Source organism: Triticum aestivum, chromosome 2A (genome assembly GCF_018294505.1).
Source record: "Triticum aestivum cultivar Chinese Spring chromosome 2A, IWGSC CS RefSeq v2.1, whole genome shotgun sequence".
Classification (NCBI taxonomy): domain Eukaryota; kingdom Viridiplantae; phylum Streptophyta; class Magnoliopsida; order Poales; family Poaceae; genus Triticum; species Triticum aestivum.
The window spans coordinates 178,303,380-178,312,774 of NC_057797.1; the positions used below are offsets into that span (position 1 = coordinate 178,303,380).

The window sequence follows — 9,395 nt, forward strand, 5'->3', positions numbered from 1 at the left end:
GGATGAGCTTATGAAATTGTTTGCTAGAAAGAGTGCTCCTATTGATCCTAATGATATGCCTTTGTCTACTTTGATTGAGAATAATAATGAATCTATGGATGTGAATTTTGTTGGTAGGAACAATCTTGGTAATAACGCGTATAGAGGTAATTTTAATCCTAGGTCTTTCCCTAGTAATTCCTCTAATAATTATGGTGATTCGTACAACAATTATTATGGAAATTATAATAAGATGCCCTCTGATTTTGAGAATAGTGTTAAAAAATTTATGAGTTCGCAAAAGAATTTCAATGCTTTGATTGAAGAAAAATCGCTTAAGATTGACGATTTGGCTAGGAACGTGGATAGAATTTCTCTTGATGTTGATTCTTTGAAACTTAGATCTATTCCACCTAAACATGATATCAATGAATGTCTCAAAGCTATAATAATTTCCATTAATGAGTGAAAAGAAAAAACCGCTAAGATGCGTGCTAAAAAAATTGGTTTATAAAAGCGTATTCTTCTAGTTTTCGTGAAAATAATGATGAAGATCTTAAAGTGATTGATGTGACTCCTATTGAATCTTTGTTTTCCAATATAAATCTTGACAAAGATGGGACTGGAGGCGAGTCAATTTTAGTTAGATGGCGTCCCAATGATTCGGAGTTTTTAGATCTTGATGCAAAAATTGATAAAAGTGGGATTGGAGAGATCAAAACTTTAGGTAGCAATGAAACCCACTCTTTTGGATTTCAAGTAATTTAATTATGATAATTGTTCTTTAATATATTGTATTTCCTTGTTGCAATCCATGTTGAATTATCCTCATGCTTATAATCAAAACAAAGCTTTTACTAAACATATCATTGATGTTATGATGCAATCTTTTGAAGATAAGCTTGAATTGGAAGTTACCATCCCTAGAAAACTTTATAATGAGTGGGAACCAACTATTGAGATTAAGATCAAAGATTATGAGTGCCATGCTTTGTGTGATTTTGGTGCTAGTGTTTCCACAATTCCAAAAACTTTATGTGATGTGTTAGGTTTTCGTGAATTTGTTGATTGTTCCTTAAATTTGCATCTTGTGGATTCCACTATTAACAAACCTATGAGAAGGATTAATGATATTCTTATTGTTGCAAATAGGAATTATGTGCCCGTAAATTTCATTGTTCTTGATATATATTGCAATCCTACATGTCCTATTATTCTTGGTAGACCTTTCCTTAGAACGATTGGTGCAATTATTGATATGAAAGAAGGAAACATTAGATTTCAATTTCCGTTAAAGAAAGGCATGGAATACTTCCCAAGAAAGAAAATTAAATTGCTTTATAAATCTATTATGATATCCACTTATGGATTGCATGCCAAAGATGATAATACTTAGATCTATTCGTGTTTTATGCCTAGCTAAGGGCGTTAAACAATAGCGTTTGTTGGGAGGCAACCTAATTTTATTTTTTGTTTTTACTTTTTAGGTTCTGTTTTGCAATAAATATTTCATCTAGCCTCTGGTTAGATATGTTTTTGTGTTTTAATTAGTGTTTGTGCCAAGTAAGACCTTTGGCATAGCTTACGGTGATAGTTTATTTGATCTTGCTGAAAAACAGAAACTTTTGTGCTCAAGAAAACAATTCTCATTTTTCGCAGAAGCGTGATAAAATATTGATTTTTTTAGATGATTAATAAAAAAAATTCTTAGGATGTCCTAATTTTCAGAATTTTCGGAGTCACAGATATATTTGAAATATTCAGATTGCTACAGACTATTCTGTTTTTGACAGATTCTGTTTTCTATGTGTTGTTTGCTTATTTTGATGAATCTATGGCTCGTATCGGGGGTATGAACCATGAAAGAGTTAGAATACAGTAGATATTACACCAATATATAATACCTAAATAGTTCATCCCTACTAACCTATTTCTCTTGACATGCAGCCTATCTAGATCACTAATCAACATGCAACCATCTATCTCACTCCACCTCAGCAGTTAGCTACATCATCAATTCCAACCACGTCCGATGCTTTAGCTCTCGCTATCGACTGATTTCTTCTAGTTGGGCTGTAGGAAGCCACTTCTCAAGGAAGTTCGAATGGGCTGTACGACCTTGGCAGCCCATGGAAGGATATTAAATAGTACGTGTAGTATCTTTTTCCCTGAAGCGTCGTCGTCTCCACACTATTCCCCTTCTCTTCGTCTCCTCCAATCTTATCTTATCTTATCTTACCTACTAATAAACCAGCGATCGCTTCTGGTCGTACGTCGTCGGCGTTTTTGCAAAAAAGTCCCTGATGTTTTAGTTATTCAACCCGCAGTCCTCCTAATAAGTCGAATCTGAACAGTTACGGAGAAAAGAAGAAAAAAAACACAGCCAGCCGCACGACCCAGCCTCCCAATCCCATCTCCACTCGAGCGCGCCACCCCCTCCCCGCCCCGCCTCACCGCACGCCGCCGGCGCGACCCCCGTCGCCGCACACCGCCGCCCCCCGGCCCCCCGTCGCCGCTCTCCGCCGGACCGCCCCCCGTCGCCGTCGCCGCCACCGCCTACCATGGTCGTGCTCCGCCAACACCTACCCCACCGGCGCGCCTACCCCCAACCAAATGCCCCCACACCCGCGGCCTTCCACCACCAGCGACCCACTGCGGCCTTCCACCGTCGGCTACTTTCGGCGTCAAGGGTTGAGGAGGCGGATTCGGGGGCGGGCGACGCGGCGGGGGTCGCCGGTGACGATGAGGAAGGCAGGCGTAATTTTCCCCCTGACCCCTGCGAACCCTAGCAGCCGCACCAATGCCACCCCGCCGCCAGGCGCCAGCCATCGGGTCGCTTCCCTGCGCCTCCTCGCCTCCCTCTGCTCCAGGCCTCCCTCTCTCGCGCTGCTAGGAGCTGCTCCTGGTGTCTAGCAGCTGCCTTCCCCTCACTCATCACATCAATCTCCTGCTCCCTCTCTCTCCAACATCCCCCGCTGTCCTCTCGCATCACACACAGGCGGTGGCTGTACATATCTGGTCGGGTGTGGCGTGTGTGGCATCTGTGATGTGCTTCGGCCGACCGGTTGTCCATGCATAGGAAGTGAATGGTTGCAGGCAGAGGAAGCTATTGGCCGTTGTCAGAGGAGGATTAGGATAGTTCCCTTCATCTTTGTCAGAAAATGATAGTTCCCTTGATTTGTTTTGTTCCGAATTAGTACAAAAGTGCAATGATATTTGTTTTGTGCCGCAGGAGCTTCAAGACGGCAGGGACCAATTGCAACCTTCATTTATCTGTTCTGTGAACCAATTTGTGATGGCTTCTAAATGCACTTGGCTGGAACAGAGCAATTTTTTGGTAGTCTTCAGCCGGGAGAAGATGGGTGCAGAGAAGAGTGAAACGGGCTCAGTCAGGTGTGAAAAGGAGAATTTGAGAGATAGCAACGATGTGGTGCTGCACTGCTGCTCTCTTACTGCTAGCTTGCTACTTCTAGCTGAATTTTGCTATTTCTGCTAGCTGAATTTTGCATAGGCATGGCGAGCTGTTTGGTACGTATACAAATGATGCTGCTATTTTTTTTATTGCTCACACCCGGTCGCCCGCGCTCACGGCCAGTGCTGCAGATTTCGTGGCAGGCCTGCTTATCCTCAATGTGTTCTGACTCGGAGGTTGGAGCCAGTTCGCAACTTTGAATGTTGAAGCTGACAACGGACTCAAGCACTCCACCATATTCTTAGTATTGCATACCGTCACCGCTAAGGACTTAGCCAAGCTGCTTTTAAAAGTCATATAACAACTAAGTGCTAGATATTGTCATAGATAGATTTTGGTGGATAGGAATTTAATAAGCTACAAAGTAGTGTAGGTCGAGATGAACAAAGAATGGTATGCAAAATGTGTAACATTATTTGATACATTTACATTGACAGGTCTGGACTCGCTGGAGGGTTGTATGCTTTTGATTGATGAAGCTTAACACTTCTGCTCACTCATTATTTATTCTATATTCATAAAATATATATTTATTTTGTACTATATCATAGCATGTTTGACGGGCAGAAGAAGAGACGGCCATGGTGCTAGCTGATAGCACCTGCTAACTTAAGAAGTCTACATACCTTTTATCTAATAACTAAAAGAGAGTTTCTTACCAACTACTGAGCTTACAAGTCTTAGATCTGTCTCTAAAGCCACTACTCAACTTCATGTTGGTACTTTGCTGTAGAGTATACCTCTATAATTCTCCATCTAAGATAGTACTAAAGTTTATTGATGATGCTTAGTTTCAGGATATGCCTTACAAGCCATCCATGTGAGATATCCAAGGGGTTCAAGACGGATTGAAAAGGAGCTGGAGTAGGTGGTCGATTGAGGAAGGAGCTGGAGCAGAGGTGGAATCGAGGCTGCCCCTACGTGCGCTAAGAAGCTGCCAGAAATTATGAGGCGCCTGCCATCCGGACACTGCTGCGCTTTCTCCATCTCTCAAGGTAAGCCCTCGGCTGCACCTCCCATACTCCCTCCATCCGAATTCAGCAGCCCGCAGCGACAACGTAGCCGACGTCCTCCTCATCCATGACACTCCAATTTTTTTGCTTGTTACAATGCACATCATACACGGTTCTGCATTGTGGTGTGTGTGCCAAAGTTCAAAATTGCATAAGTGCTTGGGGGACTGGAAAGAACATAAAAATTTCTGTTTTCAGTCACAAGTCTGCTCCCCATTGTCGATAGCGTCAAACTCAATGTGGTGCACAAGTGCGAGACAGAAATTTAGTGGAGATGCAAGATGAAAGATGGAACATGATGCTTCAAATCAGCATAATTATAAGGATTACAAACTTTCTCGGGGAAATAAATACAAAGTGATAATATATGTAATTTCATTTTTTTCCAGGAATATGTAATTGCATTTATAGCATCTGTTTTGAACTGTATTTTATATGCCATTTATATATCATGGTGGAACAAAAAAAATTAAATAGAAAAGAATAGCAGTGACCAATGTATATCTGGCAAGTTCAGATATATATCCATGCTTACCTAAAGTTTGTACAATGCATACTGTGGAATCATATAACAAATATTCATGCTTGACTAAATATTCTGCAAGTTTTTTTTGCCGCTGCTCGGTCAAGCACAGCCAACTGCTCGCAACTATGTGCGGTTCTCTTGCCATTTCATGGGGTGTAACCGGAAGTGGCACAAGACTGTAGTTGTGTCGTTCTAAAATTTACTGATGTTGATGTTTCTTTTCAAGATTGTAGTATTGTTTACCAATTTGGTCCCTGGCTTATGTACTCATTTCCTTTTCTATTCTTTGTAGATAATTTTCCTCAGTTCATCGAACTACGTGCTGAAACATGTGTATTGTTTCTCAATATATCGGGCATCAACCCACCTCCCATGAGATCTTTGAATTTTCGACGCATATTACATTTGCTGAATTATTTCCTCCAGATAACTATGCTTGGATTCACAAATGCGCGCAATGCTTTCAAGTAGAGGTTAGTTCTACTTAAGCTGTGCTATTCCACTTTCAAGTTTTTGGTCCTAGAAGTGTAATACTTGGTAGGTTAGCTGTAGAAGCAGAATGTATATGGCCTGAATTTATATTTCAGAGTGTATAATCTGATTCAGAGTATTTTGACCCCTTGTGTTCTGAAACGTTGTGTTGTATCATTCTGTCCTGAAAGAATAGAAGCAATTCTTCTCTGGGAGAGAATATAAACGTTATTCGCAAACAACATGCATCGTCATTAAGTTTCTTATTACCAATTTAAACATGGTCAGTAATAGCACAACTAAAGTTTGTGAACAACATATCATTATGAAATGGTTGGTTGGATTGAGTTTTGTATGGATTCTACAAGGGCCATTTCTATGGAATTACAAATTAGTTTTACATTTTTATGGCTGGGCTCATTGTCTTTCGATTGCCCACATTCGGATGGGTTTGTTATCAAGTGGACACCACAACCACCATCAATAGGGCGGGAATGGAGGTGTGTGATATTTTTTTTTCCCGTTGCAACGCACGGACATTTTTGCTAATATAATAATAAAGCACGGTGGGTTTCTGTCGTCCGTCACCCTTATTTGCAAAAAAAGTCCCTGCTGTTTGTTCAAATCAACCCGCAATCCATCTTTTAAGTCATACCGAACTGTTTTTTTAGTTTTCTCAGAAACCCCCCCTGATATTTTAGGTTTTCTCAGAAACCCCCCTGATATTTTAGGTAATCAACCCGATGTCCATATTTAAGTCAAACGAATCGTTTTTCTGTGTTTTAACAGAAAAACCTCTGACCTTTCGGTTAATCAATCCGCAGTTTATCTAAAAAAAAATTGTCCATATCTTTTAAATCGTAACTCTGATTTTAACATATTATATATGAAATTTGATTAGAAAAATGTGTAGAATCCAAATATGTTGTTACTTTTAGCTGTTAAATATTTCTAAACTATTAATTTGGATGCAAACTTAATCTATAGTGCACAATCTGTTTTTTTTCGCACTGGCGGCGATCCAAATTGCAAATAAGCACACATTAAAACCAGATTGAGAGGGAAAAAACATTGATAACCACGCATGCACAACTCTGAAAAACCTCGCGGGAAAAACAACATTTTTCTCATCTTATTCTCAGCGTTTGTGTGCGTGCGGTGTGTGTGTATGTTCGTGTGTGTGTATGTGTGTGAGAGAGACGCCTTAGGACTGACCACATTCAAATGCGTTTTTGTTGTGTGAGCATTGAGACCACCGTCGAAAACACAAATGTGATGCCATTTTAAAATAAAGGACGTCTATGTATCAAGGTCTCGAGTCGTGGTTATTGGGTTAAGAGTGTGTGTTTTTTTCAGTCCCGTTGCAACGCACTGGCTCTTTTGCTAGTTCCACTAATACAGCAAATCAATAGCCATTGATAGTTTCCTTATGTCCCTTCCTCATATTCTTCGATTGAACATAGTGGATCGGTTGCCCGGATGCTTCCCTTCATCTCCACTGAACTTGCATTCACGTCCTCGCCCCACTGTACTTATATCTAGGATTTCTGCTACAGCGCAGCGACTTCTTCGATCTACTTCAAACCTTTCACCACCATGCCAGCACCTGCATCATCTACATCTATTCGCCACAGGCATACAAACCACCTGAGATAGGAATAGTTGATAGATCATCATGCTCGCGTGAAGGTATTACGATGGGACCCATGGCAGAGAAGATCCCGCTGATGCCGTCCACGGGAGCTCGATGGTCGCGGCCACTGTAAATCCGGCCAACGACGCGTCAACTACACCGACCCCTTCCTCCTCGACATCTATGCCCATGCCGCCCACATCGTCTCCGGTATGCATGGATAGCCTGCTTCCCTTCCACTTTCACTTCTTTCAAAATCCAAATCTGCCACCAATGCGAGACGCCGCCTCCGCGCTCACCAGCCCATAATCGGTCGTTGCCCGTCCATGAACACACGCCTCCACCCGGGGGAATCAGTGCACAACGGACTGATATTTTTTTGCCGATGTGCTCTTCCTGTCTTAAACGCAGTGTGGCTTCTTGACAGGATAGGCCGGCAGCGCCGGTTGCCGAACTGCAGCCCTTGGGCGGAGAGGAAGGGGTCTCCACCCATGCCAGATGTTGTCCGCTGCTCCTTAATGCCATGGGGAAGGGCGCTGTCCGCCTCCACTGACCACGCCTTAGGAGGCGCACTGTTGGGGATCAGGAGGGACTAACTCTTCCTTGCCCTCTTTATTTGAGTCTCTTTTTTCAGTGCGTGAATGTGTGTTTGTTTATGTGTAGAGATTCAAGTAGTAGGATGATATATAGTATATGTATTTGGGATGAGGCATGGGTCAGATTGTCAATTATGTGAACCAGAGATAAGAGAATACACATGTTTTTTTAAACGAGGTTAAAACCCACAGCCTCTACATCAATCGATGTGCGGCCAGATAAGAGAATACACATGTGAGTGGGGAGGACATCGATCGATCAAAAATTCAGAATGCTTTCATTATGAGACTCTGTGAGACCATGTAACAGTGATAGTATACCATTTTTCTCATCAGGTTCTGACAAAACAGCGATGCAGTATGGAGGACTTGATCGTTTACATTGGAAGAAAGGATTACCTGCAGGGCAACAGGGGTATCTCATATCTTTCTCTTTAGCATTCAGGTATTGAGGTGGAACTATAGATGTGCAATCTTTTGATTTTGCATCTGATGCACAAGCACATTGATCACATTCTTTATTCAGGCGCTTATGACTAAACCATAAAAAAGATCCTGCAAATAGTGTGTTCTTTTTATGCACATTCTGTTAGTCTCCTTGCTTATTTTTACAGAGCACCAGGCTCCCATGTCTAAATTTTATTTTTGATACCGAGTTATCATATGCACATTCCGTTAGTCTCCGTACTTATCTGGAGAGCGCAAGATCCGACATCTGAATATTATTTTCGACGTTGAGATATGTACGACCATTCTGTTAGTCTCCATACTTATTTAGAGATAGCATGGAAATATGATTCTCATGGATTCTATCTATTACAGTCAAAAATTGTGAAACTGTATATGTGATGGATGGCAAGCTTATTTTCAGATTTGGTCACATCCCACCAGCCGCAAGTGTTGGACAATTTTCTGCTGTGGTGAGAATCTAGGACGATTAGGTCTAGGACGATTAGGTGGTTCTGGCTGCATAGTATGTCGTCGCTCCCATTAATAGACAAGACAAAATTTCTTGTAGGTGGCTCAAAAGGGTCTGTTGCCACCCTGTCCATGCATACAATAGCATTCGCCGCCCTCCCTGTTTGATCATCTGGCTAGGTACTCCTCCTTTGTTTAGCTTTAAATTGAAGTGACTGAACTTAACATTTTTTATAGTATAAGCATGGATGAGTTGACAAGCTCGGTTCACTTTATTATTTCTCCTATGGATAGGAACATCGAATGATTTTAAGCATGCTTCCAGTTGCCGAGCAGTTGGTGAGAGACCAATGTGATGTTATCCTCTCATGTAACCTGTTTTGAAATAACTCCAGGTACAATGTCTATAATACAGAATACATAAGTCAAATTACACATAAGGTATTGGTGCATGTCGGTCCTAAACAAATGGTTTTTAACCCCTTTCCGGATGACATTTGGAACAGCCGCCAAGTGAGTGTGGGCGATTGGGGGGGGTGGGGGGGTCCTTCCCGTACGACCCAGAAACCGTCGGGGATAGGGCCCCTACAGTACTCCTACTCGTTTCTGCTCACATTGCCATCACAATCGGTATTCTATGGTGCTACGTTTACATTGCGCGACCCATCACAAACGGTTCACTATTATAGAACGTGTATGATGCACGGCCATCACAAACGGTTCACCATTAAGAAGATTAGCTAATCGTCGTACGAGTGTCAGACAGGATTACAAAACGTCGGACCGT

General features: G+C 41.9%; 1 long non-coding RNA gene across 3 annotated transcripts; it reads left to right on the forward strand.

The window, feature by feature from the left end:
* The first annotated feature begins 2,395 nt into the window (after positions 1-2,395).
* LOC123188219 (uncharacterized) lies at positions 2,396-8,568 on the forward strand. 3 transcript variants are annotated; one of them, XR_006494388.1, is made up of 3 exons: positions 2,396-4,446; positions 5,283-5,463; positions 8,027-8,568. It is a non-coding gene; the product is annotated as an uncharacterized lncRNA (long non-coding RNA). The 3 variants fall into 3 exon arrangements; XR_006494389.1 differs by lacking the exon at positions 8,027-8,568 and adding an exon at positions 7,522-7,983; XR_006494387.1 differs by lacking the exon at positions 8,027-8,568 and having other exon boundaries at positions 2,398-3,507; positions 3,583-4,446; positions 5,283-6,506.
* Positions 8,569-9,395: the final 827 nt, after the last annotated feature.